The sequence below is a fragment of the Lissotriton vulgaris genome, chromosome 4_1 (assembly GCF_964263255.1).
Source record: "Lissotriton vulgaris chromosome 4_1, aLisVul1.2, whole genome shotgun sequence".
NCBI classification, from domain to species: domain Eukaryota; kingdom Metazoa; phylum Chordata; class Amphibia; order Caudata; family Salamandridae; genus Lissotriton; species Lissotriton vulgaris.
The window spans coordinates 537,560,865-537,578,421 of NC_141691.1; the positions used below are offsets into that span (position 1 = coordinate 537,560,865).

At 33.5% G+C, this 17,557-nt stretch overlaps 7 non-coding genes across 7 annotated transcripts; all 7 read right to left on the reverse strand.

Annotated features, from left to right (window-relative positions):
* Positions 1–888: 888 nt before the first annotated feature.
* Positions 889–960, reverse strand: TRNAQ-CUG (transfer RNA glutamine (anticodon CUG)). Its single transcript has one exon. It is a non-coding gene; the product is annotated as a tRNA-Gln (tRNA).
* Positions 961–3,405: 2,445 nt separating this feature from the next.
* On the reverse strand, positions 3,406–3,477 carry TRNAQ-CUG (transfer RNA glutamine (anticodon CUG)). The gene has a single exon. It is a non-coding gene; the product is annotated as a tRNA-Gln (tRNA).
* Positions 3,478–5,922: 2,445 nt separating this feature from the next.
* TRNAQ-CUG (transfer RNA glutamine (anticodon CUG)) lies at positions 5,923–5,994 on the reverse strand. The gene has a single exon. It is a non-coding gene; the product is annotated as a tRNA-Gln (tRNA).
* Positions 5,995–8,439: 2,445 nt separating this feature from the next.
* On the reverse strand, positions 8,440–8,511 carry TRNAQ-CUG (transfer RNA glutamine (anticodon CUG)). Its single transcript has one exon. It is a non-coding gene; the product is annotated as a tRNA-Gln (tRNA).
* Positions 8,512–10,956: 2,445 nt separating this feature from the next.
* On the reverse strand, positions 10,957–11,028 carry TRNAQ-CUG (transfer RNA glutamine (anticodon CUG)). Its single transcript has one exon. It is a non-coding gene; the product is annotated as a tRNA-Gln (tRNA).
* Positions 11,029–13,473: 2,445 nt separating this feature from the next.
* TRNAQ-CUG (transfer RNA glutamine (anticodon CUG)) lies at positions 13,474–13,545 on the reverse strand. The gene has a single exon. It is a non-coding gene; the product is annotated as a tRNA-Gln (tRNA).
* A 2,445-nt stretch (positions 13,546–15,990) lies between these two features.
* Positions 15,991–16,062, reverse strand: TRNAQ-CUG (transfer RNA glutamine (anticodon CUG)). The gene has a single exon. It is a non-coding gene; the product is annotated as a tRNA-Gln (tRNA).
* Between the last annotated feature and the right edge of the window lie 1,495 nt (positions 16,063–17,557).

Sequence of the window (17,557 nt, forward strand, 5' to 3'; positions counted from 1 at the left end):
GTGTAATGGTTAGCACTTTGGACTTTGAATCCAAGGATCCGAGTTCAAATCTCGGTGTGACCACTTTCATGACTTATGACCAAATCTTTTTCTGTCAAGTGTATTCATAAATATCATAAATCTAACACGGGTAGAGTGAAACATTGATTTATTGATTGTATTTTTAAAGTCTATTTGATGTGAGCAAATGATAGAACTTTTAGAAAACATGGAAATAAAATGGCTCAAAATAATGAGATATTTTGTGAGCTGACTCTGTTTTCTCAACTCATCACAAGAGGCTGATCCAAGATATTACTTGTTTAAATCTTACTGTTATTGATAAGGGGAACACAGAACTTTTTTAATTGGAAAGCCTTCATTAAAAGAAAACTTGAGGAATCAAATTGTGTATTTTGGGGACAGAAGAGATGAACTTTTAAATAACAATCTTGAAATTAAGACACACAGATATTTACACTCTGTTTTTCTAAAGTAGATCCATAACCACAAAGTAGAATCTTTCGAAAGACATGTCAAATGTATTAATCTGAATTCCTCTTTCAAAGAAATTCACAATTAAATGCTCTGTGTAAGTCAAGAATGTTGTCAGATAAGAAATCAGCAAAATGAACTATCTTATTACTGATCATAAAGATGAGAAAGGAAAAGAACCTCTTGCTTAAATTGTGGATGGGAAAGAACAGTTTTTAGTTTTCAGCTTCAGTACTTATGTTTATGAATAATTCATTTCTTTATATTGTATTATCACTATCTAGATGGATATAGCCATGTGTACATAGATACATACTTATACGTTGATAAGTTTCAGTATAAAACTTTGACGTTATGTTTTTCCAAGTCCAAATTCTAAGAAATTAGTGAAATATTAAATCTCATAATTCAAGCAGGTCCCACCGAGATTTGAACTCGGATCGCTGGATTCAGAGTCCAGAGTGCTAACCATTACACCATGGAACCCTGCCATACATGAGGGATTTTTCCATTGAGACAAAAGAGAGCGCATCAGTGCGGGGGCTTTTCTTACATTGATGAAAAGATATCTCAGTTGAATGCTCATAGTGTAAAGAGCTATAATGTGATTTGATTCTTTTCAGCTGCATTCTCCATAACAGTGTTAAATGTGCAAACGTTTATCAGGAAATGCAATTTACAAAATAATGATCATATTTGACTGAAGAATATTAAAACATTCTACATTTCCAAACTACTACATCCATTTCTCTGTCTCTCACATGGGTGGCTCCAAAGAGCAACGCTTGGCACTTTGGACTTTGCATGCAAAGGTACCAGTCCAATTCTTTGAGGTACTATTTTACTAATCTCGACCTTTTACATTTCTGTCATCTTTTGTTATTGATAGCTCCAATCCAACACCAGTAGGTTGAAAGAGACAAACGTTGACTCCTTTCAAAATGTCCAACAGCTTGAACAAGTTACAGAAATACGAACTTTATAATACACATAACATCACATTCCTACACAAAATAGTGCGACATTACACAATCCTATCCTGTTTTTCTCAAATGCATTTCAGAGGGCTGATTCCCAGCATTCCTTTTTGAAGATTTCCACACTATTGATAAGGCGAATATAGCACATTTTGAAAGAGATGTGTTCTTAAATCAAACCTAGAGAACCACAATGACGGTATCATTCAGATAGTACAAATGTTTTTTGTATATTAGTATGGAAATTGTGAAATAAAACATTTCTCATGCTGATTTTCAACAGTCGATCTGCAATCATGAAATATAAGCTTTTGCTTGGAGGCCTCAAAGGTACTGATCTAATTTTCTTTTTTAGAATTATTCACAGATCGTATGATATGCTTTGTACAAATCAACTATGTTGTTAGATCAAAATTGATTAAAAAGTGACTATCTCAATTTCAGGACATATAGAAGAGGAAGGAGAAGAGGCTCATGTTTCAAATGCGGACAGGCAACAACTGTTCATTATTTTCACCTCTATTAATTATATGTATTTTTATAATGTATATATTTATATTTTCCGATAAATATACATAGACATATAGCGATATATAGGGAGATACATACATATAAGTTGATACGTACAAGTTTATAAGTAAATGAGATGTTTTTCCAATTAATACTTCTAAGAACTGAATGGAAAAAAAATCGTAAAGTTTAGATAAGTCCCACTGAGCTTTGTACTTAGATCCCTGTTTTCAGAGTCCAGATTGACAAGCATAACACCATCAACCCACCTGTACCAGGTTGAGCTTTCCATTTTGGCAGAAGAGATTGCATTCACGGGGGAATCTTATCTTTTATTGCAAAATCTTATCTCACATAAAAAGTACTGTTCAACAGAGTCATAGCGTTACTTGAGTCCTTTGTGCAACATCCTTCCCTAACATAGTTCAATAGGCAAAAGTTGAACAGAATAGAAAAGTTATATAATTCTGTTTGTCTTTGACTGTAGAAAATAAAAAATGTGAAATGTCCACATTGCTGCAGCAATTTCCTCCCCTGTCACATGGGAGGTTCCATGGTGTAATGGTTAGCACTTTGGACTTTGAATCCAAGGATCCGAGTTCAAATCTCGGTGTGACCACTTTCATGACTTATGACCAAATCTTTTTCTGTCAAGTGTATTCATAAATATCATAAATCTAACACGGGTAGAGTGAAACATTGATTTATTGATTGTATTTTTAAAGTCTATTTGATGTGAGCAAATGATAGAACTTTTAGAAAACATGGAAATAAAATGGCTCAAAATAATGAGATATTTTGTGAGCTGACTCTGTTTTCTCAACTCATCACAAGAGGCTGATCCAAGATATTACTTGTTTAAATCTTACTGTTATTGATAAGGGGAACACGGAACTTTTTTAATTGGAAAGCCTTCATTAAAAGAAAACTTGAGGAATCAAATTGTGTATTTTGGGGACAGAAGAGATGAACTTTTAAATAACAATCTTGAAATTAAGACACACAGATATTTACACTCTGTTTTTCTAAAGTAGATCCATAACCACAAAGTAGAATCTTTCGAAAGACATGTCAAATGTATTAATCTGAATTCCTCTTTCAAAGAAATTCACAATTAAATGCTCTGTGTAAGTCAAGAATGTTGTCAGATAAGAAATCAGCAAAATGAACTATCTTATTACTGATCATAAAGATGAGAAAGGAAAAGAACCTCTTGCTTAAATTGTGGATGGGAAAGAACCGTTTTTAGTTTTCAGCTTCAGTACTTATGTTTATGAATAATTCATTTCTTTATATTGTATTATCACTATCTAGATGGATATAGCCATGTGTACATAGATACATACTTATACGTTGATAAGTTTCAGTATAAAACTTTGACGTTATGTTTTTCCAAGTCCAAATTCTAAGAAATTAGTGAAATATTAAATCTCATAATTCAAGCAGGTCCCACCGAGATTTGAACTCGGATCGCTGGATTCAGAGTCCAGAGTGCTAACCATTACACCATGGAACCCTGCCATACATGAGGGATTTTTCCATTGAGACAAAAGAGAGCGCATCAGTGCGGGGGCTTTTCTTACATTGATGAAAAGATATCTCAGTTGAATGCTCATAGTGTAAAGAGCTATAATGTGATTTGATTCTTTTCAGCTGCATTCTCCATAACAGTGTTAAATGTGCAAACGTTTATCAGGAAATGCAATTTACAAAATAATGATCATATTTGACTGAAGAATATTAAAACATTCTACATTTCCAAACTACTACATCCATTTCTCTGTCTCTCACATGGGTGGCTCCAAAGAGCAACGCTTGGCACTTTGGAATTTGCATGCAAAGGTACCAGTCCAATTCTTTGAGGTACTATTTTACTAATCTCGACCTTTTACATTTCTGTCATCTTTTGTTATTGATAGCTCCAATCCAACACCAGTAGGTTGAAAGAGACAAACGTTGACTCCTTTCAAAATGTCCAACAGCTTGAACAAGTTACAGAAATACGAACTTTATAATACACATAACATCACATTCCTACACAAAATAGTGCGACATTACACAATCCTATCCTGTTTTTCTCAAATGCATTTCAGAGGGCTGATTCCCAGCATTCCTTTTTGAAGATTTCCACACTATTGATAAGGCGAATATAGCACATTTTGAAAGAGATGTGTTCTTAAATCAAACCTAGAGAACCACAATGACGGTATCATTCAGATAGTACAAATGTTTTTTGTATATTAGTATGGAAATTGTGAAATAAAACATTTCTCATGCTGATTTTCAACAGTCGATCTGCAATCATGAAATATAAGCTTTTGCTTGGAGGCCTCAAAGGTACTGATCTAATTTTCTTTTTTAGAATTATTCACAGATCGTATGATATGCTTTGTACAAATCAACTATGTTGTTAGATCAAAATTGATTAAAAAGTGACTATCTCAATTTCAGGACATATAGAAGAGGAAGGAGAAGAGGCTCATGTTTCAAATGCGGAGAGGCAACAACTGTTCATTATTTTCACCTCTATTAATTATATGTATTTTTATAATGTATATATTTATATTTTCCGATAAATATACATAGACATATAGCGATATATAGGGAGATACATACATATAAGTTGATACGTACAAGTTTATAAGTAAATGAGATGTTTTTCCAATTAATACTTCTAAGAACTGAATGGAAAAAAAATCGTAAAGTTTAGATAAGTCCCACTGAGCTTTGTACTTAGATCCCTGTTTTCAGAGTCCAGATTGACAAGCATAACACCATCAACCCACCTGTACCAGGTTGAGCTTTCCATTTTGGCAGAAGAGATTGCATTCACGGGGGAATCTTATCTTTTATTGCAAAATCTTATCTCACATAAAAAGTACTGTTCAACAGAGTCATAGCGTTACTTGAGTCCTTTGTGCAACATCCTTCCCTAACATAGTTCAATAGGCAAAAGTTGAACAGAATAGAAAAGTTATATAATTCTGTTTGTCTTTGACTGTAGAAAATAAAAAATGTGAAATGTCCACATTGCTGCAGCAATTTCCTCCCCTGTCACATGGGAGGTTCCATGGTGTAATGGTTAGCACTTTGGACTTTGAATCCAAGGATCCGAGCTCAAATCTCGGTGTGACCACTTTCATGACTTATGACCAAATCTTTTTCTGTCAAGTGTATTCATAAATATCATAAATCTAACACGGGTAGAGTGAAACATTGATTTATTGATTGTATTTTTAAAGTCTATTTGATGTGAGCAAATGATAGAACTTTTAGAAAACATGGAAATAAAATGGCTCAAAATAATGAGATATTTTGTGAGCTGACTCTGTTTTCTCAACTCATCACAAGAGGCTGATCCAAGATATTACTTGTTTAAATCTTACTGTTATTGATAAGGGGAACACGGAACTTTTTTAATTGGAAAGCCTTCATTAAAAGAAAACTTGAGGAATCAAATTGTGTATTTTGGGGACAGAAGAGATGAACTTTTAAATAACAATCTTGAAATTAAGACACACAGATATTTACACTCTGTTTTTCTAAAGTAGATCCATAACCTCAAAGTAGAATCTTTCGAAAGACATGTCAAATGTATTAATCTGAATTCCTCTTTCAAAGAAATTCACAATTAAATGCTCTGTGTAAGTCAAGAATGTTGTCAGATAAGAAATCAGCAAAATGAACTATCTTATTACTGATCATAAAGATGAGAAAGGAAAAGAACCTCTTGCTTAAATTGTGGATGGGAAAGAACAGTTTTTAGTTTTCAGCTTCAGTACTTATGTTTATGAATAATTCATTTCTTTATATTGTATTATCACTATCTAGATGGATATAGCCATGTGTACATAGATACATACTTATACGTTGATAAGTTTCAGTATAAAACTTTGACGTTATGTTTTTCCAAGTCCAAATTCTAAGAAATTAGTGAAATATTAAATCTCATAATTCAAGCAGGTCCCACCGAGATTTGAACTCGGATCGCTGGATTCAGAGTCCAGAGTGCTAACCATTACACCATGGAACCCTGCCATACATGAGGGATTTTTCCATTGAGACAAAAGAGAGCGCATCAGTGCGGGGGCTTTTCTTACATTGATGAAAAGATATCTCAGTTGAATGCTCATAGTGTAAAGAGCTATAATGTGATTTGATTCTTTTCAGCTGCATTCTCCATAACAGTGTTAAATGTGCAAACGTTTATCAGGAAATGCAATTTACAAAATAATGATCATATTTGACTGAAGAATATTAAAACATTCTACATTTCCAAACTACTACATCCATTTCTCTGTCTCTCACATGGGTGGCTCCAAAGAGCAACGCTTGGCACTTTGGACTTTGCATGCAAAGGTACCAGTCCAATTCTTTGAGGTACTATTTTACTAATCTCGACCTTTTACATTTCTGTCATCTTTTGTTATTGATAGCTCCAATCCAACACCAGTAGGTTGAAAGAGACAAACGTTGACTCCTTTCAAAATGTCCAACAGCTTGAACAAGTTACAGAAATACGAACTTTATAATACACATAACATCACATTCCTACACAAAATAGTGCGACATTACACAATCCTATCCTGTTTTTCTCAAATGCATTTCAGAGGGCTGATTCCCAGCATTCCTTTTTGAAGATTTCCACACTATTGATAAGGCGAATATAGCACATTTTGAAAGAGATGTGTTCTTAAATCAAACCTAGAGAACCACAATGACGGTATCATTCAGATAGTACAAATGTTTTTTGTATATTAGTATGGAAATTGTGAAATAAAACATTTCTCATGCTGATTTTCAACAGTCGATCTGCAATCATGAAATATAAGCTTTTGCTTGGAGGCCTCAAAGGTACTGATCTAATTTTCTTTTTTAGAATTATTCACAGATCGTATGATATGCTTTGTACAAATCAACTATGTTGTTAGATCAAAATTGATTAAAAAGTGACTATCTCAATTTCAGGACATATAGAAGAGGAAGGAGAAGAGGCTCATGTTTCAAATGCGGAGAGGCAACAACTGTTCATTATTTTCACCTCTATTAATTATATGTATTTTTATAATGTATATATTTATATTTTCCGATAAATATACATAGACATATAGCGATATATAGGGAGATACATACATATAAGTTGATACGTACAAGTTTATAAGTAAATGAGATGTTTTTCCAATTAATACTTCTAAGAACTGAATGGAAAAAAAATCGTAAAGTTTAGATAAGTCCCACTGAGCTTTGTACTTAGATCCCTGTTTTCAGAGTCCAGATTGACAAGCATAACACCATCAACCCACCTGTACCAGGTTGAGCTTTCCATTTTGGCAGAAGAGATTGCATTCACGGGGGAATCTTATCTTTTATTGCAAAATCTTATCTCACATAAAAAGTACTGTTCAACAGAGTCATAGCGTTACTTGAGTCCTTTGTGCAACATCCTTCCCTAACATAGTTCAATAGGCAAAAGTTGAACAGAATAGAAAAGTTATATAATTCTGTTTGTCTTTGACTGTAGAAAATAAAAAATGTGAAATGTCCACATTGCTGCAGCAATTTCCTCCCCTGTCACATGGGAGGTTCCATGGTGTAATGGTTAGCACTTTGGACTTTGAATCCAAGGATCCGAGTTCAAATCTCGGTGTGACCACTTTCATGACTTATGACCAAATCTTTTTCTGTCAAGTGTATTCATAAATATCATAAATCTAACACGGGTAGAGTGAAACATTGATTTATTGATTGTATTTTTAAAGTCTATTTGATGTGAGCAAATGATAGAACTTTTAGAAAACATGGAAATAAAATGGCTCAAAATAATGAGATATTTTGTGAGCTGACTCTGTTTTCTCAACTCATCACAAGAGGCTGATCCAAGATATTACTTGTTTAAATCTTACTGTTATTGATAAGGGGAACACGGAACTTTTTTAATTGGAAAGCCTTCATTAAAAGAAAACTTGAGGAATCAAATTGTGTATTTTGGGGACAGAAGAGATGAACTTTTAAATAACAATCTTGAAATTAAGACACACAGATATTTACACTCTGTTTTTCTAAAGTAGATCCATAACCACAAAGTAGAATCTTTCGAAAGACATGTCAAATGTATTAATCTGAATTCCTCTTTCAAAGAAATTCACAATTAAATGCTCTGTGTAAGTCAAGAATGTTGTCAGATAAGAAATCAGCAAAATGAACTATCTTATTACTGATCATAAAGATGAGAAAGGAAAAGAACCTCTTGCTTAAATTGTGGATGGGAAAGAACCGTTTTTAGTTTTCAGCTTCAGTACTTATGTTTATGAATAATTCATTTCTTTATATTGTATTATCACTATCTAGATGGATATAGCCATGTGTACATAGATACATACTTATACGTTGATAAGTTTCAGTATAAAACTTTGACGTTATGTTTTTCCAAGTCCAAATTCTAAGAAATTAGTGAAATATTAAATCTCATAATTCAAGCAGGTCCCACCGAGATTTGAACTCGGATCGCTGGATTCAGAGTCCAGAGTGCTAACCATTACACCATGGAACCCTGCCATACATGAGGGATTTTTCCATTGAGACAAAAGAGAGCGCATCAGTGCGGGGGCTTTTCTTACATTGATGAAAAGATATCTCAGTTGAATGCTCATAGTGTAAAGAGCTATAATGTGATTTGATTCTTTTCAGCTGCATTCTCCATAACAGTGTTAAATGTGCAAACGTTTATCAGGAAATGCAATTTACAAAATAATGATCATATTTGACTGAAGAATATTAAAACATTCTACATTTCCAAACTACTACATCCATTTCTCTGTCTCTCACATGGGTGGCTCCAAAGAGCAACGCTTGGCACTTTGGAATTTGCATGCAAAGGTACCAGTCCAATTCTTTGAGGTACTATTTTACTAATCTCGACCTTTTACATTTCTGTCATCTTTTGTTATTGATAGCTCCAATCCAACACCAGTAGGTTGAAAGAGACAAACGTTGACTCCTTTCAAAATGTCCAACAGCTTGAACAAGTTACAGAAATACGAACTTTATAATACACATAACATCACATTCCTACACAAAATAGTGCGACATTACACAATCCTATCCTGTTTTTCTCAAATGCATTTCAGAGGGCTGATTCCCAGCATTCCTTTTTGAAGATTTCCACACTATTGATAAGGCGAATATAGCACATTTTGAAAGAGATGTGTTCTTAAATCAAACCTAGAGAACCACAATGACGGTATCATTCAGATAGTACAAATGTTTTTTGTATATTAGTATGGAAATTGTGAAATAAAACATTTCTCATGCTGATTTTCAACAGTCGATCTGCAATCATGAAATATAAGCTTTTGCTTGGAGGCCTCAAAGGTACTGATCTAATTTTCTTTTTTAGAATTATTCACAGATCGTATGATATGCTTTGTACAAATCAACTATGTTGTTAGATCAAAATTGATTAAAAAGTGACTATCTCAATTTCAGGACATATAGAAGAGGAAGGAGAAGAGGCTCATGTTTCAAATGCGGAGAGGCAACAACTGTTCATTATTTTCACCTCTATTAATTATATGTATTTTTATAATGTATATATTTATATTTTCCGATAAATATACATAGACATATAGCGATATATAGGGAGATACATACATATAAGTTGATACGTACAAGTTTATAAGTAAATGAGATGTTTTTCCAATTAATACTTCTAAGAACTGAATGGAAAAAAAATCGTAAAGTTTAGATAAGTCCCACTGAGCTTTGTACTTAGATCCCTGTTTTCAGAGTCCAGATTGACAAGCATAACACCATCAACCCACCTGTACCAGGTTGAGCTTTCCATTTTGGCAGAAGAGATTGCATTCACGGGGGAATCTTATCTTTTATTGCAAAATCTTATCTCACATAAAAAGTACTGTTCAACAGAGTCATAGCGTTACTTGAGTCCTTTGTGCAACATCCTTCCCTAACATAGTTCAATAGGCAAAAGTTGAACAGAATAGAAAAGTTATATAATTCTGTTTGTCTTTGACTGTAGAAAATAAAAAATGTGAAATGTCCACATTGCTGCAGCAATTTCCTCCCCTGTCACATGGGAGGTTCCATGGTGTAATGGTTAGCACTTTGGACTTTGAATCCAAGGATCCGAGTTCAAATCTCGGTGTGACCACTTTCATGACTTATGACCAAATCTTTTTCTGTCAAGTGTATTCATAAATATCATAAATCTAACACGGGTAGAGTGAAACATTGATTTATTGATTGTATTTTTAAAGTCTATTTGATGTGAGCAAATGATAGAACTTTTAGAAAACATGGAAATAAAATGGCTCAAAATAATGAGATATTTTGTGAGCTGACTCTGTTTTCTCAACTCATCACAAGAGGCTGATCCAAGATATTACTTGTTTAAATCTTACTGTTATTGATAAGGGGAACACAGAACTTTTTTAATTGGAAAGCCTTCATTAAAAGAAAACTTGAGGAATCAAATTGTGTATTTTGGGGACAGAAGAGATGAACTTTTAAATAACAATCTTGAAATTAAGACACACAGATATTTACACTCTGTTTTTCTAAAGTAGATCCATAACCACAAAGTAGAATCTTTCGAAAGACATGTCAAATGTATTAATCTGAATTCCTCTTTCAAAGAAATTCACAATTAAATGCTCTGTGTAAGTCAAGAATGTTGTCAGATAAGAAATCAGCAAAATGAACTATCTTATTACTGATCATAAAGATGAGAAAGGAAAAGAACCTCTTGCTTAAATTGTGGATGGGAAAGAACAGTTTTTAGTTTTCAGCTTCAGTACTTATGTTTATGAATAATTCATTTCTTTATATTGTATTATCACTATCTAGATGGATATAGCCATGTGTACATAGATACATACTTATACGTTGATAAGTTTCAGTATAAAACTTTGACGTTATGTTTTTCCAAGTCCAAATTCTAAGAAATTAGTGAAATATTAAATCTCATAATTCAAGCAGGTCCCACCGAGATTTGAACTCGGATCGCTGGATTCAGAGTCCAGAGTGCTAACCATTACACCATGGAACCCTGCCATACATGAGGGATTTTTCCATTGAGACAAAAGAGAGCGCATCAGTGCGGGGGCTTTTCTTACATTGATGAAAAGATATCTCAGTTGAATGCTCATAGTGTAAAGAGCTATAATGTGATTTGATTCTTTTCAGCTGCATTCTCCATAACAGTGTTAAATGTGCAAACGTTTATCAGGAAATGCAATTTACAAAATAATGATCATATTTGACTGAAGAATATTAAAACATTCTACATTTCCAAACTACTACATCCATTTCTCTGTCTCTCACATGGGTGGCTCCAAAGAGCAACGCTTGGCACTTTGGACTTTGCATGCAAAGGTACCAGTCCAATTCTTTGAGGTACTATTTTACTAATCTCGACCTTTTACATTTCTGTCATCTTTTGTTATTGATAGCTCCAATCCAACACCAGTAGGTTGAAAGAGACAAACGTTGACTCCTTTCAAAATGTCCAACAGCTTGAACAAGTTACAGAAATACGAACTTTATAATACACATAACATCACATTCCTACACAAAATAGTGCGACATTACACAATCCTATCCTGTTTTTCTCAAATGCATTTCAGAGGGCTGATTCCCAGCATTCCTTTTTGAAGATTTCCACACTATTGATAAGGCGAATATAGCACATTTTGAAAGAGATGTGTTCTTAAATCAAACCTAGAGAACCACAATGACGGTATCATTCAGATAGTACAAATGTTTTTTGTATATTAGTATGGAAATTGTGAAATAAAACATTTCTCATGCTGATTTTCAACAGTCGATCTGCAATCATGAAATATAAGCTTTTGCTTGGAGGCCTCAAAGGTACTGATCTAATTTTCTTTTTTAGAATTATTCACAGATCGTATGATATGCTTTGTACAAATCAACTATGTTGTTAGATCAAAATTGATTAAAAAGTGACTATCTCAATTTCAGGACATATAGAAGAGGAAGGAGAAGAGGCTCATGTTTCAAATGCGGAGAGGCAACAACTGTTCATTATTTTCACCTCTATTAATTATATGTATTTTTATAATGTATATATTTATATTTTCCGATAAATATACATAGACATATAGCGATATATAGGGAGATACATACATATAAGTTGATACGTACAAGTTTATAAGTAAATGAGATGTTTTTCCAATTAATACTTCTAAGAACTGAATGGAAAAAAAATCGTAAAGTTTAGATAAGTCCCACTGAGCTTTGTACTTAGATCCCTGTTTTCAGAGTCCAGATTGACAAGCATAACACCATCAACCCACCTGTACCAGGTTGAGCTTTCCATTTTGGCAGAAGAGATTGCATTCACGGGGGAATCTTATCTTTTATTGCAAAATCTTATCTCACATAAAAAGTACTGTTCAACAGAGTCATAGCGTTACTTGAGTCCTTTGTGCAACATCCTTCCCTAACATAGTTCAATAGGCAAAAGTTGAACAGAATAGAAAAGTTATATAATTCTGTTTGTCTTTGACTGTAGAAAATAAAAAATGTGAAATGTCCACATTGCTGCAGCAATTTCCTCCCCTGTCACATGGGAGGTTCCATGGTGTAATGGTTAGCACTTTGGACTTTGAATCCAAGGATCCAAGTTCAAATCTCGGTGTGACCACTTTCATGACTTATGACCAAATCTTTTTCTGTCAAGTGTATTCATAAATATCATAAATCTAACACGGGTAGAGTGAAACATTGATTTATTGATTGTATTTTTAAAGTCTATTTGATGTGAGCAAATGATAGAACTTTTAGAAAACATGGAAATAAAATGGCTCAAAATAATGAGATATTTTGTGAGCTGACTCTGTTTTCTCAACTCATCACAAGAGGCTGATCCAAGATATTACTTGTTTAAATCTTACTGTTATTGATAAGGGGAACACGGAACTTTTTTAATTGGAAAGCCTTCATTAAAAGAAAACTTGAGGAATCAAATTGTGTATTTTGGGGACAGAAGAGATGAACTTTTAAATAACAATCTTGAAATTAAGACACACAGATATTTACACTCTGTTTTTCTAAAGTAGATCCATAACCACAAAGTAGAATCTTTCGAAAGACATGTCAAATGTATTAATCTGAATTCCTCTTTCAAAGAAATTCACAATTAAATGCTCTGTGTAAGTCAAGAATGTTGTCAGATAAGAAATCAGCAAAATGAACTATCTTATTACTGATCATAAAGATGAGAAAGGAAAAGAACCTCTTGCTTAAATTGTGGATGGGAAAGAACCGTTTTTAGTTTTCAGCTTCAGTACTTATGTTTATGAATAATTCATTTCTTTGTATTGTATTATCACTATCTAGATGGATATAGCCATGTGTACATAGATACATACTTATACGTTGATAAGTTTCAGTATAAAACTTTGACGTTATGTTTTTCCAAGTCCAAATTCTAAGAAATTAGTGAAATATTAAATCTCATAATTCAAGCAGGTCCCACCGAGATTTGAACTCGGATCGCTGGATTCAGAGTCCAGAGTGCTAACCATTACACCATGGAACCCTGCCATACATGAGGGATTTTTCCATTGAGACAAAAGAGAGCGCATCAGTGCGGGGGCTTTTCTTACATTGATGAAAAGATATCTCAGTTGAATGCTCATAGTGTAAAGAGCTATAATGTGATTTGATTCTTTTCAGCTGCATTCTCCATAACAGTGTTAAATGTGCAAACGTTTATCAGGAAATGCAATTTACAAAATAATGATCATATTTGACTGAAGAATATTAAAACATTCTACATTTCCAAACTACTACATCCATTTCTCTGTCTCTCACATGGGTGGCTCCAAAGAGCAACGCTTGGCACTTTGGAATTTGCATGCAAAGGTACCAGTCCAATTCTTTGAGGTACTATTTTACTAATCTCGACCTTTTACATTTCTGTCATCTTTTGTTATTGATAGCTCCAATCCAACACCAGTAGGTTGAAAGAGACAAACGTTGACTCCTTTCAAAATGTCCAACAGCTTGAACAAGTTACAGAAATACGAACTTTATAATACACATAACATCACATTCCTACACAAAATAGTGCGACATTACACAATCCTATCCTGTTTTTCTCAAATGCATTTCAGAGGGCTGATTCCCAGCATTCCTTTTTGAAGATTTCCACACTATTGATAAGGCGAATATAGCACATTTTGAAAGAGATGTGTTCTTAAATCAAACCTAGAGAACCACAATGACGGTATCATTCAGATAGTACAAATGTTTTTTGTATATTAGTATGGAAATTGTGAAATAAAACATTTCTCATGCTGATTTTCAACAGTCGATCTGCAATCATGAAATATAAGCTTTTGCTTGGAGGCCTCAAAGGTACTGATCTAATTTTCTTTTTTAGAATTATTCACAGATCGTATGATATGCTTTGTACAAATCAACTATGTTGTTAGATCAAAATTGATTAAAAAGTGACTATCTCAATTTCAGGACATATAGAAGAGGAAGGAGAAGAGGCTCATGTTTCAAATGCGGAGAGGCAACAACTGTTCATTATTTTCACCTCTATTAATTATATGTATTTTTATAATGTATATATTTATATTTTCCGATAAATATACATAGACATATAGCGATATATAGGGAGATACATACATATAAGTTGATACGTACAAGTTTATAAGTAAATGAGATGTTTTTCCAATTAATACTTCTAAGAACTGAATGGAAAAAAAATCGTAAAGTTTAGATAAGTCCCACTGAGCTTTGTACTTAGATCCCTGTTTTCAGAGTCCAGATTGACAAGCATAACACCATCAACCCACCTGTACCAGGTTGAGCTTTCCATTTTGGCAGAAGAGATTGCATTCACGGGGGAATCTTATCTTTTATTGCAAAATCTTATCTCACATAAAAAGTACTGTTCAACAGAGTCATAGCGTTACTTGAGTCCTTTGTGCAACATCCTTCCCTAACATAGTTCAATAGGCAAAAGTTGAACAGAATAGAAAAGTTATATAATTCTGTTTGTCTTTGACTGTAGAAAATAAAAAATGTGAAATGTCCACATTGCTGCAGCAATTTCCTCCCCTGTCACATGGGAGGTTCCATGGTGTAATGGTTAGCACTTTGGACTTTGAATCCAAGGATCCGAGTTCAAATCTCGGTGTGACCATTTTCATGACTTATGACCAAATCTTTTTCTGTCAAGTGTATTCATAAATATCATAAATCTAACACGGGTAGAGTGAAACATTGATTTATTGATTGTATTTTTAAAGTCTATTTGATGTGAGCAAATGATAGAACTTTTAGAAAACATGGAAATAAAATGGCTCAAAATAATGAGATATTTTGTGAGCTGACTCTGTTTTCTCAACTCATCACAAGAGGCTGATCCAAGATATTACTTGTTTAAATCTTACTGTTATTGATAAGGGGAACACGGAACTTTTTTAATTGGAAAGCCTTCATTAAAAGAAAACTTGAGGAATCAAATTGTGTATTTTGGGGACAGAAGAGATGAACTTTTAAATAACAATCTTGAAATTAAGACACACAGATATTTACACTCTGTTTTTCTAAAGTAGATCCATAACCACAAAGTAGAATCTTTCGAAAGACATGTCAAATGTATTAATCTGAATTCCTCTTTCAAAGAAATTCACAATTAAATGCTCTGTGTAAGTCAAGAATGTTGTCAGATAAGAAATCAGCAAAATGAACTATCTTATTACTGATCATAAAGATGAGAAAGGAAAAGAACCTCTTGCTTAAATTGTGGATGGGAAAGAACAGTTTTTAGTTTTCAGCTTCAGTACTTATGTTTATGAATAATTCATTTCTTTATATTGTATTATCACTATCTAGATGGATATAGCCATGTGTACATAGATACATACTTATACGTTGATAAGTTTCAGTATAAAACTTTGACGTTATGTTTTTCCAAGTCCAAATTCTAAGAAATTAGTGAAATATTAAATCTCATAATTCAAGCAGGTCCCACCGAGATTTGAACTCGGATCACTGGATTCAGAGTCCAGAGTGCTAACCATTACACCATGGAACCCTGCCATACATGAGGGATTTTTCCATTGAGACAAAAGAGAGCGCATCAGTGCGGGGGCTTTTCTTACATTGATGAAAAGATATCTCAGTTGAATGCTCATAGTGTAAAGAGCTATAATGTGATTTGATTCTTTTCAGCTGCATTCTCCATAACAGTGTTAAATGTGCAAACGTTTATCAGGAAATGCAATTTACAAAATAATGATCATATTTGACTGAAGAATATTAAAACATTCTACATTTCCAAACTACTACATCCATTTCTCTGTCTCTCACATGGGTGGCTCCAAAGAGCAACGCTTGGCACTTTGGAATTTGCATGCAAAGGTACCAGTCCAATTCTTTGAGGTACTATTTTACTAATCTCGACCTTTTACATTTCTGTCATCTTTTGTTATTGATAGCTCCAATCCAACACCAGTAGGTTGAAAGAGACAAACGTTGACTCCTTTCAAAATGTCCAACAGCTTGAACAAGTTACAGAAATACGAACTTTATAATACACATAACATCACATTCCTACACAAAATAGTGCGACATTACACAATCCTATCCTGTTTTTCTCAAATGCATTTCAGAGGGCTGATTCCCAGCATTCCTTTTTGAAGATTTCCACACTATTGATAAGGCGAATATAGCACATTTTGAAAGAGATGTGTTCTTAAATCAAACCTAGAGAACCACAATGACGGTATCATTCAGATAGTACAAATGTTTTTTGTATATTAGTATGGAAATTGTGAAATAAAACATTTCTCATGCTGATTTTCAACAGTCGATCTGCAATCATGAAATATAAGCTTTTGCTTGGAGGCCTCAAAGGTACTGATCTAATTTTCTTTTTTAGAATTATTCACAGATCGTATGATATGCTTTGTACAAATCAACTATGTTGTTAGATCAAAATTGATTAAAAAGTGACTATCTCAATTTCAGGACATATAGAAGAGGAAGGAGAAGAGGCTCATGTTTCAAATGCGGAGAGGCAACAACTGTTCATTATTTTCACCTCTATTAATTATATGTATTTTTATAATGTATATATTTATATTTTCCGATAAATATACATAGACATATAGCGATATATAGGGAGATACATACATATAAGTTGATACGTACAAGTTTATAAGTAAATGAGATGTTTTTCCAATTAATACTTCTAAGAACTGAATGGAAAAAAAATCGTAAAGTTTAGATAAGTCCCACTGAGCTTTGTACTTAGATCCCTGTTTTCAGAGTCCAGATTGACAAGCATAACACCATCAACCCACCTGTACCAGGTTGAGCTTTCCATTTTGGCAGAAGAGATTGCATTCACGGGGGAATCTTATCTTTTATTGCAAAATCTTATCTCACATAAAAAGTACTGTTCAACAGAGTCATAGCGTTACTTGAGTCCTTTGTGCAACATCCTTCCCTAACATAGTTCAATAGGCAAAAGTTGAACAGAATAGAAAAGTTATATAATTCTGTTTGTCTTTGACTGTAGAAAATAA